This window comes from Pseudophryne corroboree, chromosome 6, assembly GCF_028390025.1.
Source record: "Pseudophryne corroboree isolate aPseCor3 chromosome 6, aPseCor3.hap2, whole genome shotgun sequence".
In the NCBI taxonomy this organism is placed as follows: Eukaryota; Metazoa; Chordata; class Amphibia; order Anura; family Myobatrachidae; genus Pseudophryne; species Pseudophryne corroboree.
The window spans coordinates 449,351,213-449,367,126 of record NC_086449.1 but is presented as its reverse complement, the minus strand read 5'-3'; positions in this window follow the sequence as shown (position 1 = coordinate 449,367,126).

The window sequence follows — 15,914 nt, the reverse complement described above, 5'->3', positions numbered from 1 at the left end:
CTCCGAGGTGGGGGGATCTGTAAGAAGGAGGACCACTGAACATGCTTATTTTTGCTCTAGGTTTACAAAAACTAGTGCTATGTAAGATGTCAGGGTGCCCATTTCAGGGCTAGCACCCGAAAGCGACCGTCTTCCATTGTCTCCTGTATGTACACCCCTGGTGGGTGGATATAGAAGGGGCATTATCATTTTAAAAAGTAATTATTATTTTTACTTTAGCTTTCCAGGATCCTCAGACCAGCCTCATTCTTATCCCCCCTGCTTCTCCTTGAAGTTTTTGGATAAACTATATGGGCAACTTCCGCTTGTACCTTACAGTTCTCCACTTACTCACAGATTAGATATTTATCATCACATTCTTGGCAAATCTGCTCCATTTGTCCCCAATATGGCTTCCCTCTTATACTTCAGTTTGGGTATATTCAACTAAAGCGTTTAACTCATTGTCAGTTAAGATTCACTAAATTGAGACTGTCTACACCATTTGAAACTATTAGTTCCCCCCCTTCCCTGAAACTAGGACCTTTTGAACAGGACTTGGGGATCTCAGTTGGTGAGAAGGATAAATCTATTAATACCTCGATTAGAGAGAAGGTCTACAAAATTTACATGAGGTGTTATATGGTTCCTAGGCAATGTCACAACTGAGGGCCTGAGCTGACGGGAGGCAGCCTCAGTTGTAGGGGCTGAGGTGTAATGGAACCTGGCAGGTTGTATCAGACCCCTAGACATATAGAAGAATTGCCCGAAGGCGTGACCACGACAACCAGGAATAAAAGTCAATGATGTTTATTTATGACAAACTCCATGCATCACAGTAGCAGTAAAGAAACATAAAAATCAGCAGAGAAATAATAATACAGTTCCTGGGTACTACAGGGTGGCAGGGGCCACAGAGCTCTGGTGGTATGAGACAGTTCTTATTATCTGCAAGTTGGAAAGTCCTTACCAGGCTCAACTGTAGCAATGCAGAAAGCCCAGGGTCGTACCAGCTGGTGTTCCAGGGAAAGCTGGACTGCTGAAGATAAAATGCTGCTGTGGGTACTGGTTAGAACCAGACAGGTGTTGGCACAGAGTGGATACTGGCTGGAACCAGTTAAATAATAAATGAGGCTTGAGAGCGATGCAATATGGATGAAATGTAGAATTTGAGAACGGAGAAATAATAATACCGGTGGAGAGAGGTAAACTGCAGAAAGGACACCGGCCCTTTAAGAGAAGCTGTACACTGCTGGAAGCTGGGCTGGAAGCAGGTGATTGTTGAAGCTGGAAACAGGTGAGTCCAGAATGGATCAGAGAGTCAGGCTACACCGCAGATGGAATGCTGGTGCGGGTCTCTATAGCAGAAGTCTGGAGACAGGAGCTGGAACCTGGAAGACAATCACAGGAGAGAGACAAACTGGAACTAGGTTTGACAACCAAAGCACTGACGCCTTCCTTGCTCAGGCACAACCTATTTATACCTGCAGCAAGGAAGGCATTGGCTAGGCAATTATGCAAATTAATAATACTGACAACGGATTGGTAGGAATGATCAGCTGACAGAATCCAAGATGGCTGCGCCCATGCAGACACTTGGAGGGAAGTTTGGATTGCAATCCATGTGGTCTGGAAAACAGCAATGGCGGCGCCGGCCACCAGAGACAGGAGACGCCAGGCTGACAGATGCACATCCGACCACGCGGACACAGCGGAGGCCGCGGCTGGCGTAATCGCCACTCTGAATGCAGAAGCTCAGGGACGGCGGCGGAGGCCGCGGGAGACGCCATGCCAGATGTATAAGGCGTTACTGTGACTGCGTCCAGAGAGACAGGAGAGGATGCGGGAATGTGCACATCAGGATGACAGATGGGATCCGGTCCTGGAGCGCTGAGCCAGCCTTAGGAGGCATCTGATAGGTAAGAAATGGCGTCCAGATACCCGGATCGTGACAGCACCCCCCCCTTTAGGAGTGGCCCCAGGACACTTCTTTGGCTTTTGAGGAAACTTGGAATGGAATCTCCGGACCAAGGCAGGAGCATGGACATCAGAAGCATTGGTCCATGAACGTTCCTCAGGGCCATAACCCTTCCAGTCAATAAGATACTGAAGTTGACCGTAACGGTGACGTGAGTCCAGGATCTTGGCTACTTCATACTCAACGCCTCGTTGAGTTTGGACTTTCAGAGTTGGAGGAAGTGAGGAATGAAACCGATTCAAGATTAGCGGTTTCAACAGGGAAACATGGAATGTCCTGGGTATCTTTAAGAAGGGAGGCAACTGGAGTCTGTAAGCAACAGGATTGATGACTTGATCAATTTTAAAAGGACCGATGTAGCGAGGTGCAAACTTCATACTGGGAACTCTTAACCTCAAATTCTTCGTGGATAACCATACCCGATCACCCACCTTGAGAGCAGGAACTGCTCGACGCTTCTTATCCGCAAACTTCTTGTACCTGAACGATGCCTTGAGCAGAGCTGATCGTACGCTCTTCCAGATATTGGCAAACTGATGCAAGGTGATATCCACTGCGGGAACAGAAGTTGCTGGAAGCGGTTGGAACTCAGGGACTTTAGGGTGGAATCCAAAGTTGGTGAAGAATGGTGTTGAAGAAGATGAAGAATGATACTGGTTGTTATGACAGAACTCGGCCCAGGGAAGTAATTGAACCCAGTCATCTTGAGAGGAGGACACATAGATGCGGAGGAAGGAATCCAAGTCCTGATTCACCCTCTCAGTTTGACCATTGGTCTGAGGATGGTAAGCCGTGGAAAACTTTAGCTTGACTTGGAGGACTTGACATAAACTTCGCCAGAATTTGGCTGTGAATTGAACTCCTCGATCTGAGATAATTTCTTCTGGAAGACCGTGGAGTCGAAAGATCTCTTGTATGAACACTTGAGCCAACTTGGAAGCTGACGGAAGACCGGTGAGAGGAATGAAGTGTGCCATCTTGGTGAACCGGTCAACTACCACCCAGATGGTATTAAACTTGTTGCACATGGTCAAATCTGTAATAAAATCCATCGACAAATGGGTCCATGGTCGACGGGGAACAGATAGTGGAACCAGTTGCCCCGCAGGCGACTGGCGGGATACTTTATGTTGAGCACACTTTGGGCAAGATGCAATAAACTCCAAAACGTCCTTTTTCAGAGTTGGCCACCAATAGGACCTAGAGATAAACTCCAGGGTTTTTTGGATACCTGTATGTCCGGCAAAGCGGGAAGCATGGGCCCAATGCATGAGCTTCTTCCTTAGTGTCGGCTTCACAAAACTTTTCCCTGATGGGGGCGTAGAGTCCATCCCTACCGTGGAGAATGCCAACGGATTTATAATAGGATGCTTGTCTGAAGACTCTGACTCATTTTCTTGCTCCCATGAGCGGGAAAGGGCATCGGCCTTGCGATTCTGAGAGCCCGGACAGAACTGGAGTTTAAAGTCGATCCTGGAAAAGAAAAGTGCCCATCTGGCCTGACGAGGGTTGAGACATTGTGCGCCTTTCAGATATAGAAGGTTCTTGTGGTCTGTAAGGATGGTGATTGAATGAGAAGCTCCCTCCAACAGATATCTCCACTCCTCTAGAGCGAGCTTGATGGCTAGCAACTCCTGGTCGCCAATGGCATAGTTGCACTCCGCTGGGGAGAACTTCCGTGAGAAGAAACTGCAAGGATGTAAATGGCCATCTTTAGCCCTCTGAGATAACACCGCTCCTACTCCAACGGAGGAGGCATCCACCTCTAAGATGAAAGGAGAGTCGATGTCAGGCTGTTTCAGGACAGGCGCAGAGATGAACCTCTGTTTTAAAAGATGAAAATCTTGCATGGCTTCTTCAGACCACTTGGACGGGTTAGCACCCTTCTTGGTGAAAGCAGTAATAGGCGCCACAATGGTGGAAAAGTCTCGTATAAACTTTCGGTAATAATTGGCGAACCCTAAGAACCTCTGGACCCCTTTGAGGGTTAAGGGAACCGGCCAATTCTGGATTGCTTGTAGTTTCTCAGGATCCATCTCTAGTCCGGAACCGGACACAATGTACCCTAGAAACGGAATGGACTTGACTTCAAAGACGCATTTCTCTAATTTGCAATAGAGATGATTGACACGGAGACGGGACAGAACCTCCTTTACCCAAAAACGATGTTCCTCTAAATTGTTGGCAAAAATGAGGATATCATCTAGATAGACCACGACATGACGGTATAGAATGTCTCTGAAGATCTCATTGACGAAATGCTGGAAGACAGCTGGAGCATTGCTCAATCCGAAGGGCATGACGAGGTACTCATAATGTCCGTCACGGGTGTTAAATGCGGTCTTCCACTCGTCACCCTCACGGATCCGGATGAGATTGTATGCACCTCTCAAGTCCAGCTTTGTAAAGATGGTAGCTCCGCTAACTCTGTCAAAGAGCTCAGTAATCAGGGGTAAAGGATAGCGGTTCTTGATGGTAATGTCGTTCAAACCTCTGTAGTCGATGCACGGCCGCAGACCACCATCCTTCTTTTTTACAAAAAAGAAGCCTGCGCCGGCTGGAGAAGAAGAAGGTCGAATGAACCCCTTTGCTAGGTTCTCTTTAATGTATTCCTCCATAGAATGCGTCTCGGGCAGAGACAACGGATAAGTTCGGCCTCGAGGTGGAACCTTCCCTGGAACGAGATCAATCGGGCAGTCCCATTCTCTATGAGGAGGAAGGATATCAGCAGAAGCTTTACTGAACACATCCGTGAAATCTTGATATGGAGGAGGTGGAACATCAGACGACCTGGGCGAGGAAGAACAGACAGGCAACATTTTAAACAAACATGTCTCAGCACAGGAGGAACCCCATGCCAGGATTTGCGTAGTCGTCCAATCAATTGTAGGATTGTGAAGACGGAGCCATGGAAGGCCCAGGACCACAGGATGTGTGGCTCTTGGAATCACTAAAAGTGAAATAAGTTCGGAATGAAGAACTCCCACTCTCAGACGAACTGGTAGAGTCCTTAGAGCAATAACTGTATCAAAAATGTTACTGCCATCCACGGCAGTTAAGGAAAAGGAGGAAGGAAGTCTCTCGGTGGGTAGGGACCACTGTTTAACATAGGCTTCGGTAATAAAGTTCCCAGCTGCTCCGGAATCCAGGAGGGCAATGACGTTCTGATAACGTTGAGCAACTTGAAGCGAGACTGGGAGATTACAATCTTGAGGAGATGGAGAGGAGATCATTACTCCTAGCCGGCCCTCTCCTTGGCGAGCTAGGGACTGGAGTCCCGGACGTTTGGGACAGGCATTAATGGTGTGAGACGGAGCTGCACAATAAAGACAGAGAGACTCGGAGAGACGTCTTCGGCGCTCAGCAGGAGTTAAACGGGAACGACCAATTTGCATGAGCTCATCTTTAGATGGTGACAGTTGGCGAGGAGGAGGAGCAGAAGATTTTGGAGCAGATGATCTTCCACGCTCAGTTGCTCTCTCTCTGAACCGTAAGTCAACTTTCGTACAAAGTGAGATTAGCTCATCTAACTTGGAGGGTAAGTCTCTGGTAGCTAACTCATCTTTAATACGCTCGGATAAACCATGCCAGAATGCAGCATACAGGGCCTCGTCGTTCCATGCCAGTTCGGATGCCAGGATCTGGAACTGTATAAGAAATTGTCCTACAGTACGTGATCCCTGGCGTAAACGGAGAATCTCAGACGAAGCTGAAGTTACCCGGCCTGGCTCGTCGAAGATGCGCCTGAATGTTGACACGAATGCAGTGTAAGAAGATAGCAGGGTGTCGGACCTCTCCCATAACGGTGATGCCCAGTCAAGGGCTGAGCCACTGAGAAGAGAGATGATGTAGGCAATTTTTGTACGGTCACTGGGAAAATTGCCAGGTTGTAGCTCAAACTGAATCTCACACTGGTTGAGAAATCCCCTGCAGAATCTTGGAGATCCGTCAAATTTTGCTGGCGTTGGAAGATGAAGACGTGGAGCAGAAACGGGTAAGGTGGGTGGGGTTATAGTTGGAGTCACTGTGGTTGACGCACCGGACGCGTCTGATCCACGGAGGGTTGTCTGAATCCCATCCAGCCGAGTAGAGAGATCCTGGAGACAGCGGATGATGTGGCCCTGTGCAGCCTCCTGATGTTCAAGTCGGGCTGCCAGTTCTTGCATTGGCCTAGCCGCTTGATCCTGGTCTCCGGCTGGATTCATTAGGTCAGTGCTTACTGTCACAACTGAGGGCCTGAGCTGACGGGAGGCAGCCTCAGTTGTAGGGGCTGAGGTGTAATGGAACCTGGCAGGTTGTATCAGACCCCTAGACATATAGAAGAATTGCCCGAAGGCGTGACCACGACAACCAGGAATAAAAGTCAATGATGTTTATTTATGACAAACTCCATGCATCACAGTAGCAGCAAAGAAACATAAAAATCAGCAGAGAAATAATAATACAGTTCCTGGGTACTACAGGGTGGCAGGGGCCACAGAGCTCTGGTGGTATGAGACAGTTCTTATTATCTGCAAGTTGGAAAGTCCTTACCAGGCTCAACTGTAGCAATGCAGAAAGCCCAGGGTCGTACCAGCTGGTGTTCCAGGGAAAGCTGGACTGCTGAAGATAAAATGCTGCTGTGGGTACTGGTTAGAACCAGACAGGTGTTGGCACAGAGTGGATACTGGCTGGAACCAGTTAAATAATAAATGAGGCTTGAGAGCGATGCAATATGGATGAAATGTAGAATTTGAGAACGGAGAAATAATAATACCGGTGGAGAGAGGTAAACTGCAGAAAGGACACCGGCCCTTTAAGAGAAGCTGTACACTGCTGGAAGCTGGGCTGGAAGCAGGTGATTGTTGAAGCTGGAAACAGGTGAGTCCAGAATGGATCGGAGAGTCAGGCTACACCGCAGATGGAATGCTGGTGCGGGTCTCTATAGCAGAAGTCTGGAGACAGGAGCTGGAACCTGGAAGACAATCACAGGAGAGAGACAAACTGGAACTAGGTTTGACAACCAAAGCACTGACGCCTTCCTTGCTCAGGCACAACCTATTTATACCTGCAGCAAGGAAGGCATTGGCTAGGCAATTATGCAAATTAATAATACTGACAACGGATTGGTAGGAATGATCAGCTGACAGAATCCAAGATGGCTGCGCCCATGCAGACACTTGGAGGGAAGTTTGGATTGCAATCCATGTGGTCTGGAAAACAGCAATGGCGGCGCCGGCCACCAGAGACAGGAGACGCCAGGCTGACAGATGCACATCCGACCACGCGGACACAGCGGAGGCCGCGGCTGGCGTAATCGCCACTCTGAATGCAGAAGCTCAGGGACGGCGGCGGAGGCCGCGGGAGACGCCATGCCAGATGTATAAGGCGTTACTGTGACTGCGTCCAGAGAGACAGGAGAGGATGCGGGAATGTGCACATCAGGATGACAGATGGGATCCGGTCCTGGAGCGCTGAGCCAGCCTTAGGAGGCATCTGATAGGTAAGAAATGGCGTCCAGATACCCGGATCGTGACAGGCAACACTCTATATTCCCTCATACTTTTCACTTATTGTACTGTATGCTGTAGAAATTGCAGCCAAGTTGGCTCATTTCTGCATATTCAGTGAGAATGCCAAGTATTTCAATACTTGTTATGCACAGAGTCCTTCACAAATCAGTTTCCTAAGAATCTTTACTTGTACTACTTTCATACCCAGTTAGTTCTCTTGACAAGTCCTCAGACAAATCCTACTTTCACATCTTCGACTCCACTAAAATACAAAAAGCTGGTTACTGGAAAAAACACTCAGCCGTCCAAGGACACTTATAGTCATAGAAACTGGCATGTTGCCTCCAGAGAATATATTACTAGTGTTTTACACAACACGGTGCTGATATTTTACTCTGTGTTAGAAATTTGGTATTTTTACAACAGCAACTCACTGGGTTCCTTGTAGTTGCATATTTTTACTCGAAGACCATTCAATTGCCTTTTCTCTTCATTAGTTAATTTATAACATTATTATTTGTTGAAATCATGGTGAAATGCTATGAAGTAATCCTCTCCCACTAACTCCACTTGTTAATACAACACAATACGTAAATTCTCACTTTGTACACACTACTTGTCTTCACCAGAATGGCCCCATGCCCATTATTACCTTGTATGTCAGATGCTTGTATGTTTGTGTACTGCTTTATTAATGTTATGTATATATTTTTACTGCAATCTTGGATAGAAAAGTATTAACATAAAAAAAGATTTAAATAACAAAGGCCATCCACTAATATCAGTAACAAGCACCAGTTCCATAGTTTGGATTAGATACTGAAACAGCATGGTTACAAATAATTGAATGTCCCACTCCAAAAGCAGCAACCAACACAGGGCTGTAAACAACCTGGATTAGCCTCCCTAAAAAAGGATGACCTGCAGAATTCTACTGACATAATGTACTATCTAGAGATGAGCGGGTTCGGTTCCCTGAGAACCGAACCCTACCGGACTTCACTACCCGAGCCCGGATCCGAGTCCAGCTCAGGTTTTCCCGCCTGATTCGGAAACCAGAATGAGGCAAAACTTAATCATCCCACTGTCAGATTCTCGCGGGGTTTGGATTCCATATAGGGAGCCGAGCCGCGTGTCGCCGCCATTTTCACTCCGGCATTGGAGAGTGTAGCGAGAGGACGTATCGCCGTCCTCAGTGTCCTTAATCAGTACAGTAATAGTATCTTGTGCTACATCAGTCAAGTCACAGTAGTGGTGTCCTCTGCTGTCATATGTCCAGTGCTGCTGTATAAGTCCAGCCCAGTGGTGCTGTGTTGTGCTGCATCAGTTTAGTGGTGGTGTATTGTGCTGCATCAGTCCAGTCACAGTGGTGGTTTCCTCTGCTGCCATATGTCCAGTGATGCTGTATAATTCCAGTCCATTGCAGAGGTGCTGTGTTGTCCTGCATCAGTATAGTGGTAATGTCTTGTGCTGCATTAGTCCAGTCACAGTGGTGGTGTCCTCTGCTGCCATATGTCCAGTGCTGCTGTAGACATCCAGTTCAGTGGTGCTGTGTTGTCCTGCATCAGTACAGTGGTAGTGTCTTGTGCTGCATCAGTCCAGTCACAGTGGTGGTGTCCTCTGCTGCCATATGTCCAGTGCTGCTGTATAAGTCCAGTCCAGTGGTGCTGTGTTGTGCTGCATCAGTTCAGTGGGGGTGTATTGTGCTGCATCAGTTCAGTCACACTGTTGGTGTCCTGTGCTGCCATATGTCCAGTGCTGCTGTATAAGTCCAGTCCATTGCAGTGGTGCTGTGTTGTCCTGCATCAGTACAGTGGTAGTGTCTGGTACTGCATCAGTCCAGTGACAGTGGTGGTGTCCTCTGCTGCCATATGTCCTGTCCAGCTGTATAAGTACAGTCCATTGCAGTGGTGCTGTGTTATCCTGCATCAGTCCAGTGGTGGTGTCCCTGTGCTGCTGTATATGTCCAGTGGTTCTGCTGTATATGTCCAGTGATACTGCCGTATATGTCCAGTGATACTGCCATATCTGTCCAGTGATACTGCCGTATATGTCCAGTGGTACTACCATATAATTCCAGTGGTACTGCCATATAATTCCAGAGGCACTGGCATGTAATTCCAGTGATACTGCTGTATAATTCCAGTGATACTGCTGTATAAATCCAGTCCAGTGATACTGCCGCATAAGTCCAGTGGTACTGCCGTATAATTCCAGTGATACTGCTGTATAATTCCAGTGGTACTGCCATATAATTCTAGTGGTACTGCTGTATAATTCCAGTGATGCAGCTGCATAAATCCAGTGATACTGCCGTATATGTCCAGTGGTACTACCATATAATTCCAGTAATACTGCCGTATATGTCCAGTGGTACTGCCGTATAAGTCCAGTGATACTACCGTACACGTCCAGTGGTACTGCCGTATAATTCCAGTGGTACTGCCCTATAATTCCAGTGATAATAACGTATAATTCCAGTGATAATGAAGTATATGTCCAGTGGTACTGCCGCATAAATCCAGTGGTACTGCCGTATAATTCCAGTGATAATGACGTATATGTCCAGTGGTACTGCTGTATAATTCCAGTGGTACTGACGTATAATTCCAGTGATACTGCCGTATAAATCCAGTGGTACTGGTGTATAAATCCAGTCCAGTGATACTGCCGTATATGTCCAGTGATACTGCCGTATATGTCCAATGGTAATGCCATATAATTCCAGTGGTACTGCTATATAATTCCAGTGATACTGCCGTATAATTCCAGTGATACTGCAGTATAATTCCAGTAAAACTGCAGTATAATTCCAGTGATACTGCCATATAATTCCAGTGGTACTGGCTTATAGGTCCAGTGATACTGGTTTATAAATCCAGTCCAGTGGTACTGCCGTATAAGTCCAGTGATACTGCCGTATAATTCCAGTGAAACTTCCGTATATGTACAGTGGTACTGCCATATAATTCCAGTGATACTGCTGTATATGTCCAATTATACTGCCGTATAAATCCAGTGATACTGCCGTACATGTCCAGTGGTACTGATGTATAAATCCAGTGGTACTGTCATATAAATCCAGTCCAGTGATACTGCCATATATTCCAGTGGTACTGCTGTATAAATCAAGTGATACTGCTGTATATGTCCAGTGGTACTGCCATACAATTCCAGTGATACTGCCGTGTATATAAATACCCTTTTGCAAAGAGGATTACTGAGGTCATAACAACTATAATGATGTTAGGCATGCATCTGGTATCCACCATTAATGCAGTGGGATGTCAGTGCCACTCCTAGATGGGCCAGGTGTTTGTGCCACACACTTGTGTCGCTTAGCTTAGTCATACAGCTACCTCATTGCACCTCTTTTACTTCTTTGCATGATATGCTGTTTGGGGCCTAGTTTTTGAAAAGTGCCATCCTGTCTGCCATTGCAGTGTCACTCCTAGATGGGCCAGGTGTTTGGGCAGCACACTTGTGTCGCTTAGCTTAGTCATACAGCCACCTCAGTGCAACCTTTTGGCCTAAAAACAATATTGTGAGGTGTTCAGAATAGACTGGAAATGAGTGTAAATTAATGTTATTGAGGTTATTCATACCATAGGATCAAAATTACCCCCAATTTATGTGATTTTAGCAGTTTTTATGTTTTTTTAAAAAATCATCCAGATCCAAAGCCAAAACACAAAAGTATGGTTTTGGCAAAACCAATCCAGATCCAAAACACAAGCATGGAACCAGAACCAAAACCAAAACAAAAAACACGAAAAAGTGCCCACTGAACATCTATAGTACTATCACATATTGCTTTAACAGAATATAGCCAAATTCTTTATAGGAATCCAGACAGCAAATACTTTTTCCCCCCTGGCATACACCATAAACACCTGAAGACATCTAGGCACTACTTCTAAAATATAACAATGCTCTAGTTGTGGTAACAGTGGAAGAAAGTTGCTACTAATATTGCATAAGCATCCTCATGCATATGAGATGCTACAGCATGGGTAGGATCTGGTGAAACAAAACTATTTGATCCTTTCACAAATAATGCTTGTAACTTAAAATTTAACCTGGTCTTGATTTTAGCATTCTGTTTATCCCATCTATATTTCTATTTTTATCTGGTGAACACAAAGAGTGGGAGGCAGGTAAGGTCATCAGTGATAGAAAACTACTTCACAGTAAGTATATTACACAACATTGCTATCCTAAAAAAATACAAAAGATATGTATCATAAATAGAATAAATTATACAGCATTCGATGCAAAGCACATAGACCCTCCGGAAATGTGTTCCTACTACTGAAAGAGTACTAAACATTGCTCATGTTACTTAGAGATAAAGTATGTGACTGTATTTGGCCCATACCCACTGATAAGTCAGTACATTTATGCATTTGTAACCCATTAACCCATAAATGTACAGAAACTTAGTTTACATTTCTTTTTTGTGTGTAATGTTTCCAAATAACTAATTACTTGAGAACAGGCTTCACACTCCTAAAAAAAAATACAAAGAAACAAAAAACTGTTTTACAATGGGCTGTAGTTGTTCAATACCGCCATATAATGTTAGTCAATTCACATTAAATAGTGTTTATGTTTGAAAATTAAGGCAGAATAAGGAATCATACACAAATAACAATAACTTTGGCTATTTCTAACCATACTAATGACAAATGAACATAGGTTTGTGTCCAGCTGTCAAAATCAACAAAGAATTATTTTTTTTCTAGAAGGGATAGGTATGAAATACCTATTCTAAAAATCCAGATGGTCAAAATCCCAACAGCAATAGACCGACGGTCAAAATCCCGACATGGTCAAAATCCCAACATGGACAAAATACCGACATTTAAATTATTGACAAGGTCAAAATACCGACATTTAAAATGTTGACAGGTCAAAAAGCTGACAAAAGTTTTCATTGTTATTTGGTGTGTGTCAACTTAGGTTCACATGGACACAATATAAGTGTACCATGTCCCCTCGCATGGCTCGCTGCACTCGCCATGCTTCGGGTATGCTGCCTCACTGAGCTCGGCATGCTATTATATCCCCCCTCTAGGTCCACTGGGATGGTAAAGTATGAACAAGTCGGTTTCAATAAAAAAACATGAAAATCTCATGTCAACCTTTTGAACTGTAGACATTATAATACCTTGTTGGTGTTTTTAATGTTGGTATTTTGACCATGTCGGGATTTTGACCTTGTCGGGATTTTGACTGTCGGTCATTTGCTGTCGGTAGTTTGACCATCGGGATTTTGATTGTGAGGAAATTGACTGCATCCCCTCTAGAATACCTAAATGCATGACAAATACAAATATTTATATATTATTATTTTTTATGTGCAATAATCAGGCCAACGTAGCATTAAATGCTTCAAAATTAGCATAATATAAACAACAATGCCTTGCAGTCAGCATAGTTTAAACATAGTTATTGGTCATCATAACAATTGTGAACATTTTAGACTAACAAAATAAGAAAATATTAACTGGTTTGGCTAAAGCACATAAATGAATGCTACAAATAAATAATGTTACAAATATAATAATGTTATTGTGTATTTTATTGTCACTCATTTTTTTCAATATCTCCTTTTAGGTGGATGGCTAGGGAAGAATGAGGAGCAGCAGGGACCTGTACAACCACTTCTAGTATGGGCCCAAAGTAAGAGAAGCATTAAGGAACTTGAAGAAACTTAAAGATCTGATCATTAAACTGGCTGACAAGGGGGGAGGAGTGGTGGTGATGAATTTAGAGGATTATGAGAAGGAGGTGTACAGACAGTTAGGTGACATTAAGGTTTATAAATGGTTACGAAACGATCCCACTGATAATGTATTGGAGAAATTAAGTGCCTTGGTGGAGAAGGTCACCAGGAATCATGTATTAACTGAAACTGAAGCCAAGTTTCTCATAAATGAACAACCTTCTACTCCGGTGATATATATATTGCCCAAAATTCATAAGAGCCTTATTAACCCCCCTGGAAGACCTATCATTTCCGGGGTAGGTTCTTTACTGGCTAATCTCTCTCAGTTCATTGATCACCATCTCCTGCCGCTCATTTTAAAGAATCGATCACATCTTCGAGATACAAAATAATTTTTGGATCATTTGTCTCGTGTAGAGTGGAGGGAGGGAAACTTCCTGGTTATAGCAGATATCTCCTCCCTGTACATGATCATTAAACATGATCTTGGAATAGCAGCCACAGAGGAAGCTATGAGAAATTCAGATTTATCCAAACCTCTTCCAAACATTTTTAGTGGATGGCATTACACTTATTTTAGAAAATATTTTTTTCTTGTTTAAAGATTAATTTTTCCTCCAAAAGACAGGTACAGCAATGGGCACCAGGTTCACCCCAAGTTATGCCAATTTGTTTATGGGCAGTTTGGAGAATAACATCATCTGGGCGAATAAACCATATGGGGTGAACCTGGTGTCCTTTGTGAGATATATCAATGATATATTTTTCCTCTGGAGGGGTAATAGAGAGGATTTAAATATGTTTTGTAACTTTCTAAATATCAACCATTACAATATCAATCTTTCATTTGAGGTTAGTGGAAATACTATCAACTTCTTAGATGTAACCATATACATCAAGGAAGAGAAGATCCACACAAAAAACTATTAAAAACCAACAGACTCATGAGCATATATAGGGGCAAAGAGTTGTCACAACCAAAACTGTCTCGAGTCGATCCCAGGTGGACAACTTAAACGATTGAGAAGAAATTGCACAGATATGGAAGTATTCCAATCGCAGGCAATAGAAATGTGTGATAAGTTTAAAGCCAGTGGATATGATATGAAAAAGGTGGAGAAAGTATTGAAAGAAGTGGAAAATACAGACAGAACTACAATTCTAAAATCAAATATTGAAACAGAAAAACCGAAAGATAGCAAGTTTGAATGGGCCTTTATAACCAATTATAACTGTCAATATCAGGGTATAGAAAAGGTCCTAAGGAAACATTGGAACTTGCTAATGAAAGATCCCATCATAGGGAATTCCATTCCCAAAAAAACAGTAGGTATATATTGCAAAGCACCAAATTTGAAAAATCAGTTGGTTTTTAGTAGACTACGGGGATAGAGTAATAAAATTAAAATCACATCAAAAGGCTTCTATAGATGTGGCTTATGTCAAGGGTGTAAAAATGTTAATAGGGAGGAACAAAAAATTTAAAAGATAAGTATAAACGGTAAACAAATTGACATTAGCCAGTTTATAACATGTAACAGCAAAAATGTCATTTATGCTATAAGATGTTCATGTGAGAAATTCTACATAGGGAGGACATTGAGACCTCTGAAGGTGAGAATAGGGGAATGTAAAAAATGGCCTTGAAACACATGCATTATCGTCTCATTTTAAACAGGTACATAAATGTTCTAGTTCCCATATTCTAAGTTTCTATGGTCTTGCCCTGATTGAGCCTGATATTTGAAATAAAGATAGTGCCAGTAGACTGGCAAAAAAAGAAATTACCTTCATTTATAAATTTAATACCCTCATACCCAATGGTCTCAACAATGATTTTGAAACCAAATGGTTTCTTTAAAAATGTTTGTTTTCAAATTATCCATTGTTTTGTGCTTTTGTAGCTATGACCTTCATCATTCTTGTTGGACTATTATGGACTTATCATAGGATCTAAAGGAGTTTTCTACGACCATTTCAATATAACGCTGGATTCGAATGAGGAAGAACAATGCACAGTCTTTTGTGTAAAAAATGTATTTGTATTTTATTTATGTCATTTTAGTCTTTTTTAAGTCTGTAATGTGCAGAATGATTGAAGTTCCAAGATGAGAATATGATATATAGTTGGCATTAAGAATGTATGATTTAGGCTCTATGTTATTTTTCCATGTAATGTATACTGTTTAATTCAGAATACATTAGTTACTATTTTTGTATATTAAATGGAACTATGCGACTTATACATATCAGTTACGCTACAAGTTCTCCCTTTTGCTTTTTAATAGAGCTAGTACTTCCAGGATCAGATGGAACGCATGCAGTTCACCGCTATGCGCTTCCGTTTCCGGTTTTTTACCAGAGGATCCTCCCATCCGGTGAGATCATACACTTTTGCTCCTGTTTTTTATATGCCATTGTACATTCCTTTTGGAATTTTTTTAAATGTTTGGACTTTAAGGAAATTTTTTATGGATTAAACCGATTCAAGTTTTACCATGTCTGGCTTTATGGATACTGAAAGATACCTTGATGTGATTAAGAACATCCTTTGAGCTGTGAGTTGGGGTATGCTGTCAGTTTAAGATAACATCTAAAGATACCTTTACATGCTTTAACATACACCTACTTATTGTGAGTTGGGGTACGCTCACCCATATTGCATATATTGAAGACGGTGGAGGTTCATCACAAAACCAATTTTGCATAGACCACGGGAATTATCCCAGAGCAC